The sequence below is a fragment of the Festucalex cinctus genome, chromosome 19, assembly GCF_051991245.1.
Source record: "Festucalex cinctus isolate MCC-2025b chromosome 19, RoL_Fcin_1.0, whole genome shotgun sequence".
Classification (NCBI taxonomy): Eukaryota; Metazoa; Chordata; class Actinopteri; order Syngnathiformes; family Syngnathidae; genus Festucalex; species Festucalex cinctus.
Window position 1 is genome coordinate 20,865,231 of NC_135429.1, and position 14,877 is coordinate 20,880,107.

A 14,877-nucleotide genomic window follows, 5' to 3' on the forward strand; every position below is an offset into this window, starting at 1 on the left:
TTGATCTTTTCAACCCAGGGCTCTGAAGCACTATATTAATTTCTCCTAAGAACACACATTCCTCACTATCAGTATCATTTTCATTTTCTGTGACCTCTCTTAATTTTAGAGCATCACCACTGCGACAAACTACAGCAAAATGCCCTTTTTTCTGACATTTTCTGCATTGTTCCTCTCGGGCTGGACAATCTTTCCATGAGTGCTTGTTCTTGTGACCACACCGGCCACACTCTTTTGCACTGCTCTCCGGACTTTTCTCCCTTCTTTAATGATTGCCATTTTTTTTCCTTCTTCATGTTTACTTTCACGGTGTCCACATTCAGTTTAGCTTCTGCAGAGCTGCTGTGTAAAATTGTTTGTTGCATCTTCACAGTTTCACTCTGTCTCACTTTCTGTATCGCTTTAGCAAGTGTTAATTCAGAGTCCATTTGTAGCTGTTCTGACAGTCTTTTGTCCTTTATTCCAACTACAATTCTGTCTGTTATTAGTTCCTCCTTAAGCATACCAAATCCTCAATTTTCTGCAAGCTTATGTACAGTTGTGATAAACGATTCAGCACTCTCACCGTCTTGTTGGTGTCTGGAGTTGAACTGTTCTCGTTCATAAATGATGTTATGTTTCCCACATAGTGGTGTTCAAACGCTGCTTAAACTGCTTCATAATGCTTTTTACTTTCAACCGTTAATGGCAAAACAGCCAAAACGTCTCCCATGGCATATAGGAGTAAGTTTACCTGATATTCATCAGTTTTAGTGTCCAACGCTGTCGCAATACGGTGTTCCGACGAAACAGCATACCCGTCGAAGTAGCATACCTCCCACATCTGCGCATGCGTGGCGCAGTAGGTAATTACATCATCACGCCGTTGAACTCGTCCGAGCAGCATACCAGTCAGCTGACAAGATTACATAACGCCATCGAACTCATCTGACAGCTGGTCGGAGCAGCATAACTCGGCTAACAAGTAAGTAGAAGTATGCAAGTTCTGATGATTTAGCAGTGCATTTCATTGCGTTTTGTAATGATTTCATTTAGCTCGTGTTTTATTCGGAGAGTAAGTTTTGATCTGCGTTTAGCGTCGTGGTGTATCTGTGCGTTATTTCGTAGTAAATTGTTAAGACTAGTGTTCTTCCTCTTTCGGCTTTTCCCTTCAGGGGTCGCCACGGCGAATCTGACATATATAGAGGCATTTGTGATCATTGTTTCTTTTATTCCTTTCTTAGAGATGGAAAGAAGGTGGGATGAAATCTTCAACTATCTCTCTTTGGGAACATATCCCCTAGAGATGACAAAAGGTCAACGTCAGTCCCTAAGGAAATATGCCTCAAAATTTAGCATTCATGGTAAGCGTTAAATGGTAGTGATAGCTAGATTACTCTAAAACTGAAAAGTTAGCTATATCTCACCAATGCCATCAGTATTCTGTTGTAATATATATATATATATATATGTATGTATATATATATATATATATATATATATATATATATATATATATATATATATATATATATATATATATATATATATATATTTATTTATTTAAATTTTTTTCCACAAAGATGGGACACTGTACTTTGGAAATGGATGTAAACGGAGAGCAGTGAAATCAAAGGAGGAGGCTGTAAAAATCTGTTCCAACAATATCACACAATTCCCATGGGAGGACACACCGGTATTAGAAAAACAAGAGCTGCAATTTGTTCAAGATATTTTTGGACTAATATGACCACAGACATTGACAAATGGGTAGGCAGTCTAGTTGAATCAATATTTAAAGCATAATTGAGTATGTCTGCGTGAGTTGATGTTGATCTTTTTCAAGGTGTCTGAATGTGACCAATGTCAAAAGGTGGGGCCACAGTTGAACATTGTGAAGACATTGGAATGCATCAAGGTAAACATTCAATGTGAGGGACAGTGACTTTATTTCTGCGACAGTTTTTATTAATGTGAATTGAAATATTACTTTCTAACCAACAGGTATCGGCCGTTCGGGAGCAGGTAGGGATTGACCTCACAGGTCCACTACCACAGACAGCCAATGGCTATCAGTATATAATGACAGCCACTGTGTCAAATTGAGTGGATTGAGTGGGTCAGATGAAACGCCATATCATGTAAAATTAGATAACAAATTAATGGACTAGACTCAATTCTTAGTTTGAGACCAATTGGTGTCTACATGAGTGAAAACCAAACCAAATGGCCTCTGTGTGTAGCTCCCTAAAGCAACCACCAGATGCCGCCAAACCTGTGCAACCAAGCCGCACTCAGTACAGCCCGGACATCCCATATAAGGAAGTGGAAGTGGCCAAATACAATTTAAGTGTAAATAAATGGGATCCTGAACTAAGTAATAACACACATATACACAATCTATATTCGACAATTGTTATCCTGATTTATGGATCAATGATCACAGCACATTGATGCCAACTATGAAGTTTTGCGGTCCTTTCTTTTATTTTCCTTACAAGCGATACTGTCTTAATCGCTGATAATATTGCTGTAACTGCATTGAGTGAAAAGATTACCTGCATGTATTGTCCTCTCAACAATGACATGCATGATGTGAAACAAGAACTAGAATTAACCTGTTAAGTTTCCCTGAGAGAATTTGGGATTAACATGTCATGTGTATACATGTTATTCATGCTTGCTTAGTTATGTTTAGAACATTACTATATATGATGTTATTGATTTTAATGGTTATGATTGTTGAATAAGAGCCAAGACCCTTGACATATGTATTATGAGTAGAACAGAGGAGTCAGAATGAAGCTTTTGGCCCCACGTCGAATTCCTTTTGAAAAACAGGAACTGGTCGCGCTCTGTGGTGTGCGCAGCCTAGCAACCAGTTTCCTGTATGTGTTTATTCAACGTTATGCGCGTATGACTCATTTTGTGTGGAAAGTACCGAGAGCAAAAGTCCCCTTGTGCATTGACTAAGCATTTGACTAAGCATAACGCTGAGAAGAGGAGAACCGGACCAGTCGCTAGTCGAACCCGAGGGAACGAACAGCAAGTCCAGCAAGGGAGCTCAGCAGCCAGTTCAGACTGTCCCCTACATAAGACCACAGCAACAGAGAATGAGCGGAAATCAGAGACAGGCCACTCAGCCAGGACAGCAGACGAGGCCCCAACCAAGACAACAGCCAGCAGTGCGAAGACCAGGTCCGGCATACATGCCCAAAGAAGAATTTGACAAACTGAACCCAGGAGAAAGGAAGGCCTTCCTCGAGGCTCGCAAGGCTGCAGCCTCCGGGGGGCCTGGCAAATAATGGAGACAAAGGCACGGGTCACCCTGGAAGGGGTTTACAGAGTAGGGGATAACCTTTATGCTAAGGTGGAGGGAGTGCCCTATTTAGTAGACACAGGGGCCGAGGTGTCCATGACCCGTATAGCCTTAAAACAAATTGGACACCTACAAGTAATGGTAGCTGATGGTTCGATTGCCAAAATGCCGGTAGGAATTTGGAAGGGAATTGTGTGGGTATTAGGACCTCACAATTTGTTGACATTAAAAGATGCAGAAGAAATGAAAAAGCCTAAAAACAAAAAGCAAGTTGCAAAAAAGAGATGGGAAAAACTAAAATCGAAATTAGTGAAAGTAGGTCCTACAAAAATAATACCTGACCAAGAATGGTATAAATCAGTAGATGTACCTGCCGTAAAAGCCCAACAAATCCAAGACAGTGTGTTAACACTGGAAGGGAAAAAGAAATTAAGTGAAATCCTAGACAAAGCCGCTGTCGCACATTTTAAAAATGATTGCGGAGATTTAGGACCAAAATACATGCATACTATTAGTGGGGGGGTACATCCGCCAGTAAGACAATATCCCCTCAACCCCGGTGCAGTAGCCGAAATGGAGGTAATTGTAAAAGAATTATTAGCACTTGGCATTATTCGTGAAGAGCTAAATCCTATTACCAATAGCCCAATTCAAGCCGTTAAAAAACCTGAAGCGGTAGGAGGGGGTTGGAGGCCAGTCATCAACTTTAAAGCGCTAAACCGACGAACGGTGGCTAACCGAGCGAGCCTCATAAACCCCCAGGCTTCTTTAAAAACGTTAAGAGTAAAAAAGTATAAATCATGTATTGACCTTGCAAATGGATTCTTTTCCCTGAGAATTGCCAAAGCATCACAAGGGAAAACAGCGTTTACGCATAAAGGAAAAGCATACGTTTGGCAGCGCTTGCCGCAAGGGTATAAGAACTCCCCGAATGTATTTCAATCAGCTGTCTTGCATATTTTGGAGGGTCTCCCAGTCACAGTTTACATCGATGATGTGTTCATCGCTAGTGACACGGAAGAGGAATATTTAGAGATTTTGCAAGCCGTAATCGAGCGAGTGACGGAGGCAGGATTAAAGCTAAATCTTAAGAAATGCCAGCTTGCCAGGTTTCAGGTAGATTACTTGGGATTCCAAGTGTCTGAAGACTTGGGGCTGTCGCAAGCGTATCGAGAGAAAATAGAACAGATTTTGCCTCCAACGTCCGAGAATGAGCTGCAGAAAGTATTAGGATTGTGAATTATGTTCGAGATCATGTTCCGTACTATCAGAAATTTGCGAGACCCCTTTATGCCCGATTGCGTAAAAATCCTAACGAAAAGAAAACAAAAGATTGGCCGTGGTCGGCTAAAGACCAAGAAAATTTAGAAGGGCTCAAAAACGCAGTAAAAAATGCTATACGCCTCGAACCGAGAAGCTTGGAAGTTAGGCTAGTTGCTGAGATACAATGTGACGAAGATAATGCAATGGTAAGTGTTAGTAATGAAGGTGCCGGCTTAGTGACACTATGGACTTATACTATAAATAATGTTGAGAAAAAGTTTCCCCAGGAGGAGAGAGAATTAGCGGTTCTTGCTAAATATTGGGGAACATTAAAAGATCCAGGGACAAGGCATAAAAGTTGTTACGCAGAGTCAAGTACATCGATACCTGCGTAAAGACACGCTGGAAAGTACGAAAGCAACTAATGTGAGATGGGGGAGGTGGGAAGATATCCTGCTTGACCCTGATTTAGAGATAGGACCAGCGAAGTCCATATCTAAAAAACAGGCGAAAATAGTAAATGGTGAGGAGAAACCATATGAATGGATTCTATACACGGATGGGTCCAAAAAGGGTGAAGACCAGCAAGCCCACTGGGGCTTCATCCTGAAACACAATGGTAAAGAGATAAGCCGCCGTAAAGGTCAGACTCCTGGCAGTGCCCAAGCAGGAGAGTCTACAGCGGTGTTAGAAGGATTGTTAGAAGCCATAAGACTACACGTGAGTCGAGTAAGACTTATAACCATTAGTCACTATTGTGCTCAGGCGCTCAAAGAAGACTTATCCATTTGGGAAGAGAATGGGTTTGAAGGAGCGAGGAGTAAAGAAATCGCTCATGCCGAGTTGTGGAAGAAAATAGCCGAGTTAAGGTTAAATATGACTATCGATGTTGTTCACCAGAAAGCCCACGTTAAAGAGGGGGCTCACCGGAGAGGAAATGATGAAATAGATAAATACGTCCAGGAGAGAAGATTGGTAATTGTAGGAGCAGAAAAATGGGACAATACCCCCAAAGGAGGAAAAGTGGTCCCAAATAAGTTTGTGTGTGAGGTGACTAAGGACGTACATGAAGCGCTAGGCCATGGAGGTGCCTTGCCCACAAAGAGGGAGCTGGAGAAACTGGAACTTTGGATCCCAGAGAAGAAAATCCGTTCAGTTATACGAGATTGCGATTTGTGTAATAAGTATAATGCAGGACGCCGAGGACAACGAGTGGACGGATTGACGATTAAAAGCACTGTTCCATGGGCATCAGTTTGCATGGACGTAGCAGGCCCCATAGGAGTAAACGGCACTAAAGGTGAGAAATATCTTGTTGTGCTTGTTGATTCGATGTCAGGACATTTTGGATTAAAAGGGTACGTAGCGCGAATGCTAATAGCGTATTAAGAACGCTGGAAGAGGGTTGTATGTGGTTAGGCATACCGAGAGAGTTAAGAACTGACAATGGAACTCATTTCAAAAACGCTACAATAGACAGGTGGTGTCAAAAGTGGGGAATAATAAGAACTTATTTGCCGCCTTACACCCCTCAAGCTAATGGCGTGGCTGAAAGAACCATTGGTTTGGTTAAAAGTTGGCTCGGGAAAAATGCTAATGGAAAAAGAATGGAGTGAAAAATTGGTGGAGTTGGTCAAGGACCTGAATGAGAGGAGCAGAGCAGATAGACCTTCCCCTTCAGAGGAATTGAACCAGCGCCCCTTTGTCGCTCCTGAGGTAGGACGGATGCAAAGCACAGAGAACCCTCAGAAAGGAAAGTGCCCATTTCAGGTAGGACAGAGAGTGTGGATTAAATCTCATGGTCCATCTGATAGCCAGGCAGTAAAAGCGAAATATGATCAGTTTGACATCATTGAAGAAGTTTTGGACAGAAATACAGTGCGATTGAAGAATAAGGGACTCCAAGGGGTAGAGCAGCTAAAACCGATACCAGTTAATTCAGCCTGAAGCTAAGGAGTAAGATAAATAATTAAAAAATGGAACAAGTCACTCCGGCCTTTGTCAAGCTCGTTATGGTGAAAGGAGCTGTCATTGTGCGGAGGACTGAAAAGGAAATAATGGTTGGTAAGGCATTTAAGCTTTGGAAGAATGCAGTAAGAGGATATATTAGTAATAGAGTAGAAGGTTTCAGTTGGCGATCGGCTATCTTGCCCTGCGTAGTTTGTGGTGGGGACGAGGAGTCGATGAGCCAGTGGAATATACCCGACGAAGGCTGGTTAGACGGCCTTAAGCCGGATTTAAGTGAGGTTGGCTCGGCTAAGGTACTTGAAATACAGGTATGTGGATACTGTAGAATAAAGAGCCTACCTAGAATAAAAGTGTATGCGCAGTGGGATTTGGCCCCGCAAGAGAATACGGAGGCGCAGTTTTGTGAATGTTTGTGGGACGGAGAGAGCATACTGTATTGCCAACATTGCAGGATGAGAATGGGGAAAGGTTCACTGATAAAAGCAGGGGAAGCTGAAGGGTGGCAGCTAACTAAAGCAAAAACCCCGATAAAGTCGCTGAGTTCCGATTTGCTGACCTATTGGCCGATGGAGATAAACGAGAGGACGTGCGACCCGAGATTTCAGGCACTGCTCTACAACAACTGGCCGCCAAAAGGAGGTGAGTATTGCTCGGCTCCGCTGATTGTTGGCTCGGAAGCGACGCCAACTTTGATTCACGTTGAACCTATGTATGTAATTGAACCAAGGGTACCCTGGGCCACGCTAATTAATGTTGCATTAGCCCGAGGGGATATTCCGATGGAAACGTTACCTGATGTCCCACAAGAAAGAGTAGTAAATATTAGTAGCATGTGTAGCAGTTATATAGTAAGGGAAGCTACATTGGATAGAATGGAGTATAAGGCTAAAACAGTAGTAGTAAAGGTGAGTCCAGCGATGTCGCCTCGGCGGGATCCGAGGTCAGACACGGAATAGTGGATAAAAGTAAAAGTTATGATAGCTGTGAAACCCTATGAGGGTATATACTCTTTGGGAATGGCAGTATCAATGAGTACAGAGGAGGAAGCCGAACGGCTACACCCCAAATGTACTTTTTATGGGGATTGCCTTGATGGTAAACCGACAAGAAGGTATAGTGGTGAAAGTAGAGATGAAGAAATAGAGTCTAGTAGTAATGAGAAGTTGATGGTATTAGCTCAGGTATCCACAGAAGAACTAGAAAAACTTAATGCTAGTTCATTAGGGAAGGACGAAAACAAGAAACCCAGGTCAGGGGAGAATTTCGACCTTAGAGGTCGCCCGAGGAAAAGATGGGGGCAAGGATGTCCCTACCCGGGTTGTACTGGTGACGGAAATATGGTCGGCGACCACAAAAGGCATTGGTCGCTACGGGGATGCCCTAGTTTTAACAAGGCAAACCCATGGAGGTATAATAATTCACCTAAATGGAAGAAGCTAGTGAAAATGTGTAGAAAGGCCCCCCCTTCCGTTCTTCCCCGAGAGGAACGGATGGAAATGGGGGAAGTACCGGAAACTCCAGCCGCGAGGTCAAAGGCGGAAGGGAGGAAAGGGCCAGATGCAGGAGAGAGCGCCTCCTCTAACGGGGAGGAGCCAGAAGAAAAAGATTACAAGCTAGAGTTGAGCGAAGATAGCGAGGACGACGTGGTAAGAGAACACAAGGTCCTCAAGATAGTCCTGTCACGCTTTTGGAACAGGCACCAGGACCCACAGCCTTCCACATCTACAAAGAAGTAACAACAAGAGGGAGATGGAAGATGAAATTGCTGAGCTGAAGGATCGAATAACCAGGTTAGAAGCAAGTAGAGAATTGGTAGAAAATTTCCTGAGAGAATTAATACCGGCTCTACACAATCTTTTCATAGATCTTGGGCAATTTAGGCCATATTGGGTGTCTTTAGTTCAGCAATTCCATGAAAGTGACGCTGTACAAAGAGAATTGAGAGAAAAAATTAAACAATTGGAAAAGAAAATCGGGGAAGTAGAAGCCAAGGTGCAGAGGTTCAAGCAGACCCCCGTGAACCTTGAGCAGGAGGAGTCACCAGGACCCTCAACGGCCCTGTTGTTTGATTATCAAGAATTTCTGCGGAATCAGATGCAAGAAAGATTGGCTGAATTGCGGGCCGAGCATAGTGAAGATAAGTAATCAATAGACTAAGCAACGCTAGGAAAATTGATTACCAGTAAAATAAAAACCCCTCTTATTTGAAAATAAATGAATTTGGCTCAGTGGGCTGTAGAGACAATTTGAAAATAAATATAAAAGATAACTGTGTAATGAAAGTCAACCCCCAGGAAAGGAGGAGGAGCTAACGAGATATCAAAACACAGCAGTCCTCAAAGGACAAAACCAAAGAACGAAGGCATGAAACGAGGCTACGAAGAAGCGATGGAGGAAGAGCAAGATTGCGGTGGCAGCGGTGGCAGGTTAGTAATACCTGAAGAACTTTGTTCAGCCGAGGCAAGGGAACGACTCGAGCGCCATGGATGGAATCCTCCTGGATACGAAACCCCGGTGTATGACATACCCTGACCTGCAACTCTAAACGTGCCGCACCCCCTGACACTAGTGGTGGGAGAAGGGCCGCATGTCTACTCCGATGGAGGAACAATTACACAACAACCAAAGCGCAAAAGGTTAGAGAACCACTACGATACTCCAGCAAATGAAGATCCGCTGGACACAGTGCACGAACAACCCGAAGCTGACAGGGTGTACATGAACTTTCGCGTCAACCGCCGGCGACAACGTTGGGGGTATGGAAGAGTTTGGTTGACTACCATACTTTGTTTCGCTGTAATATCCTTGATATATTGTTTGTTAGCGCTGCGAGCAGGGATGAGACGAAAAGCTAGCATCGACAGCGTGGCCCCAATTAATCCCATCGACCTAGTGGAAATACGGCATGGCACCACTAAAATAACTAACCAGACGTGCTGGAAAGTGGAGGTGAAGCAGGTCTGCGAAGAATGGAAAAGGAAGAAGTGAAACAATAGGGCAGCCTGCGGTGCCGAAACGGAAAACCCCTGTGAAATAGGATGGAGAAGGGAGAAGATAGCAATGATAAATTCCTATCTTAGAACCTTCAACCAAACGAATTATAATGAATACCTAAAAATTTTGAAAAGAAGTACAACATACCCTGCAAAGTCAAAAGCCGAGTGCAGAATTCGAGTGATTCGACGGGTTGATAGTACAGCAAACGACTCTACAGTCAATATTACCCTATTATGCCTGGAGAAGCAAGAACAAAGGATCATCAGAGCAAACTGGGTCCAGATCGGGGAAGGAGATCCTGCTTGGTATTTCAACGAACATTGTGCAAGACTGCCGGATGCAACGGGAGGATACTGGTTGAAGACGGACCAGGACGCCCCTGATTTCACCTACCCGGCGGCCCCACGAAATGACACTTGTACCGAATTTCGCCCAGCATGGGAACCATGTTGGAACTGCATAACATTCCGGTGCGAGGAGCCAGGGACCAACGGGACCGCTGATTACCTGCCAGGTACTCCTGCTCCATCAATGGGTAAGTCACCTAAATTTCTTAAGCTCTTAAATTTTAGAGGGTCATGCATTTAGGAGGAACCTTTGTAAGGGGTATGTAATTACGGGGTTTGATTGGTTGGGATTTAATCAAATCTATGGCCCTGGCACATGCCATGAACCTGCTGAGAGATGGCTGCATTGTGGACACAGTTATGAGGCGGATGAAAAAGGGGACCATGTATGTACATGGTATGAAAGAATAGGATTGGCAGTTAAAGGGGTAGTAAAAACTGAGGCAACAACAGCCGTTGAAATTGTAGAAGATGTAGCGGAGACGGCGGTTACTGAGATAGGTACAGGATTATATAATTTAGTACAGGAAGTAGGACTTTGGTTCCTGCTAGGTTTAGGTATTGTCCTATCTGCGGTAATAGCTTTTGCAATTATCAAAAAAGGAACTTTGTCGTTAGTTCCTCACCAAATTCATAAGAAGAAAACCTTACCAAATAAGGTTAAAGCTCAGTTATTGGCCAACGAGCTGCAGGCAAATTGGGGAGGGACGAGAAAGAGGAAGTTACTGAGCATTGGGGAAGGGCTACAGAAAGGGGCGGGATCGACCTTACTATAAATATCACGCCCTAGCCCCGACTTCCTCACTTCTCACTGAAATCTTTTGGCGGAACAGTAAAACAACATCTAACCATGGCATGCAGTGCCCCGGTTAATGGTACTAGGGGGAGACCAGGCGCCCTTCAAAATGTGAGTAATGAAGCTGAATATTGGATTATTTTCATAATATGGCTTCTTTACTGTTGTACAGGACAATGGGATATATGGAAACTAACTCGACCCATTATTTTGATAATATCTGTTATCAAGGTATTGGTGTTGCGATTTGTGTTTTGTACATACACGCTGGGACTGGGATGCTTCATTGTGTATATGCATGGCCAAATTAAAATTTATTATAAAACTCCAAGAGGGGTAGCTGAAACTTTCCTCTTGGTTTGCTGGATTTGTTTAGATATGACCTCTATAAAAGTCTTTGAGGTTGTATACGGAGCTGTTGTGATAGAAGGTGTATTAGCCATTGCTTTGGCCCTCTATATCATGAATATGGTAACTCGCCTTCAGAAAAACCCTGTGGCTACAGGCAGCAAGGTTTGGATTTGGCGAACAGCTAAATTAATATTGTGGGGTATAGTTTGGGGAATAATTTCAATTCTCCTTTGGTTACGCCTGGTCGACCAATTGGTTTTAGTGATTTGGTTTTTTACCTATGCAGCTTTCTTTACTCTCCCGCCAAAAGGTTCCGCTACTCGGAGAGCGACCGCATCCTCGCTCTACCGTAGTAGAGGTGTTCCGGATTCTCTCGATAGAGCGGGTGCGGATGATGACTTTGATCTAGATCAAAATGTGTATACCGGGAGCCACAATGTTCTAGGCTCCCCTCAGATCTAAGAATGATTGTCGAATTGTGTTTGTGTGTTTGACAGGATAACCAGGATGAGCCGCGGTGTGTCTTCTGTGGAAGCGATCTCCTCACGTCCGCATGGGTGGTGGGGGACGCTTACTACGGGCACTGCTGCTATCCTTTGCCCGCAGATGATGAGAGTAGAGAAATGTGGCTCATCCCTGACGGGCTTTTTCTAAATTTCGTTTTTGATCTCTTCACTGATATCCACTGTGGTTCCTGGGTATGGCCTGGCTTTGCTGACCTCGCGAGCTCAAGTAAGTTGGAAGGTTTGGTTCAAAGTAACATGAAGAAAATACGTTATTTTGTTAACAATGAGGGTGAACTCATCGGGAGAACTTTCCCTTTGATGCGTATGATATGACGCCTGCCTGACGGTACTCAACGCCTGACTTTCAACACGCCGGCTGGCTTTTGTGTAGCCGCCACTCCTTTGAGACAGGTCAGACCTAATCGGGACGAGTGGCCCTACGCGCCTGTAACACCCTCCTCGCCCGTCCTGGACCGGGTTGACAAGCCTGGGGAACCCAGTGCCGCCCGTCAGGACGTCCCAGTTGGTAAGGTTATGCCACTGGTGAAGCTTGTGACTCCCTCTCCGAAGGTTACATCATCTGTTGATGACCCGGAGGGTGTGCCAGGCGAGGATGGGGGTGGAACGGGGTCGTCTCCTTCCCTGGTTGTAGGTGAGTTGGGCCTGTGGTCTCCTCTTGCTGATCCTCCGTCGGGCTCCTTGCCTTCTGAATCCCCGGTGTCTCCGTTGCCGGATGACATAGGGGGATTGGATGAAGTTGATTGGTTGGAGCTGAGTGACGGGCTTGTGCGGTTGATCAGTATGGACACCATTGATCTCTAGGAGGGGGTGTCGAATTGAGTGGATTGAGTGGGTCAGATGAAACGCCATATCATGTAAAATGAGATAACAAATTAATGGACTAGACTCAATTCTTAGTTCGAGACCAATTGGTGTCTACATGAGTGAAAACCAAACCAAATGGCCTCTGTGTGTAGCTCCCTAAAGCAACCACCAGATGCCGCCAAACCTGTGCAACCAAGCCGCACTCAGTACAGCCCGGACAACCCATATAAGGAAGTGGAAGTGGCCAAATACAATTTAAGTGTAAATAAATGGGATCCTGAACTAAGTAATAACACACATATACACAATCTATATTCGACAATTGTTATCCTGATTTATGGATCAATGATCACAGCACATTGATGCCAACTATGAAGTTTTGCGGTCCTTTCTTTTATTTTCCTTACAAGCGATACTGTCTTAATCGCTGATAATATTGCTGTAACTGCATTGAGTGAAAAGATTACCTGTATGTATTGTCCTCTCAACAATGACATGCATGATGTGAAACAAGAACTAGAATTAACCTGTTAAGTTTCCCTGAGAGAATTTGGGATTAACATGTCATGTGTATACATGTTATTCATGCTTGCTTAGTTATGTTTAGAACATTACTATATATGATGTTATTGATTTTAATGGTTATGATTGTTGAATAAGAGCCAAGACCCTTGACATATGTATTATGAGTAGAACAGAGGAGTCAGAATGAAGCTTTTGGCCCCACGTCGAATTCCTTTTGAAAAACAGGAACTGGTCGCGCTCTGTGGTGTGCGCAGCCGAGCAACCAGTTTCCTGTATGTGTTTATTCAACGTTATGCGCGTATGACTCATTTTGTGTGGAAAGTACCGAGAGCAAAAGTCCCCTTGCGCATTGATATGTGAAAGGACTGGAAATCCCCCAAGCGCGCGGAAGGACACACTCACAATGATGAAACCAGTGGCACGCACCCAAGTTTATGAGGCCCTCCTCGACGAGGACCGATGCTCTTCTTCGTCACCCTGCGATGTGATCTGGATGGAGTGTGTTGCTGAAGACGGATTTGCGGCTTCGTGGGACTTAGGTTTCTTCATGAAGGGACTTTGACTTTTTCCGTGAGAGGATCAGTCTTCAAAGATTGGGTAAAGTACAAAACTTTTATTAATAAGGTGTTTAAAATGAAGATATGAAAGATTAATCGCGTGTAGGGTAAGAGCCATTTAACCACTCCCATATCTTTAATTTATTTTTGGCCAAAAACGCCTTATTCTGATTCGGGTCTTGAGCTCCTCTGAGAAATGATCAATCTTAGAAAGCTCTTATAAAAGGTTTAAATATTAATTTGATTTCCTGTTTCCTATTTCATCTTATTTTTATTGGTTTTATGTTTTATTTTTTAAATGAGATTTTGATTAATTATATTTGCTATATCATTATTGTCAATAAAATTATTAAAAGACAATTTGTGAATTAATTAGTTTATTTGTTTCTTTTCATTTTTATTTTAATTCTTTTTGGACATTTTATAAGTCCAAGGTCATTTTATAAGACCAAATAAAATAATTGAAAAGCCAGATGTGAATTAATTATTTTATTTGTTCCTTTCATTTTTATTTTTATTTTTATTTTTATTCTTTTTGGTCTTTTTATAAGTCAGCATTATTTTTCTTCGAGACGGACGCACCAGCAACGGATGTCCGGAAAAAGGTAAGTACATTCGAATAACACCTAACCAGTGTTTCCATCTGTATTAATAAAGTCAAATACTCCAGCTTGATATGAAACAAATCCGTATGATCCTCACAAGGATTATTAAATGACTAGGTCAATAACAAATGCAAACAACTCATGAAAGTGGAGCTGCCAATGTAAGTGAGGTGTTCAGACTATTATTCCTGGGCTCTGTGTGGTTATTCACTCAGGATTGATAGGTGGATGAAGACGGATTGGCCTCATGATAAGAAGACAGTGAACAAACCTAGGTGAATCCACTTTGATATATCGGCTTAACTAATTCCCGTCTCCTCGCGCTGATGCCTTAGAGTCGGTGAGGGAAAAGGGGAATTTCTAACCCTTTGATTGGAGAGTCGATCAGGACATATTTCCCGATTTAAGTCCTGCGGGTAAGCGGAAGTTGACAACGGATAATTTTTCAAAATGGGTGGAAGCCTTTCCCCAGAAAACCAAATCGGCAGACGAGGTGGCAAAAAACCTCTGTACTCTAATTTACAGACACGGCTGTCCTGAAAGAATACTCTCGGATCAAGGACGCGAGTTTGCCTGTGCACTGACCTGTTCTCGGGTGAACCACGTTATGGTGAGGGAACACTGTATTGCTCACGGGTTTTGAGCCATTGGTCATTTGTTTGCATGCCTATGCACTGACCTGTTCTTGGGTGAACCACATTATAGTGAAGACATTATAGTGAGGGAACACTGTATTGCTCACGGGTTTTGAGCCATTGGACATTTGTTTGCATTTATGTGTAATGACATAGTCATGCTTGTTCCTTATTGACAGTTAAAAAAAATAAATAAATTAAAAA

At 43.2% G+C, this 14,877-nt stretch overlaps 1 protein-coding gene across 5 annotated transcripts in view; it reads right to left on the bottom strand.

Annotated features, from left to right (window-relative positions):
* The window catches only part of thrb (thyroid hormone receptor beta), a 155,936-nt gene that overhangs the window by 11,807 nt on the left and 129,252 nt on the right, over window positions 1-14,877 (bottom strand). The window lies entirely within an intron of this gene.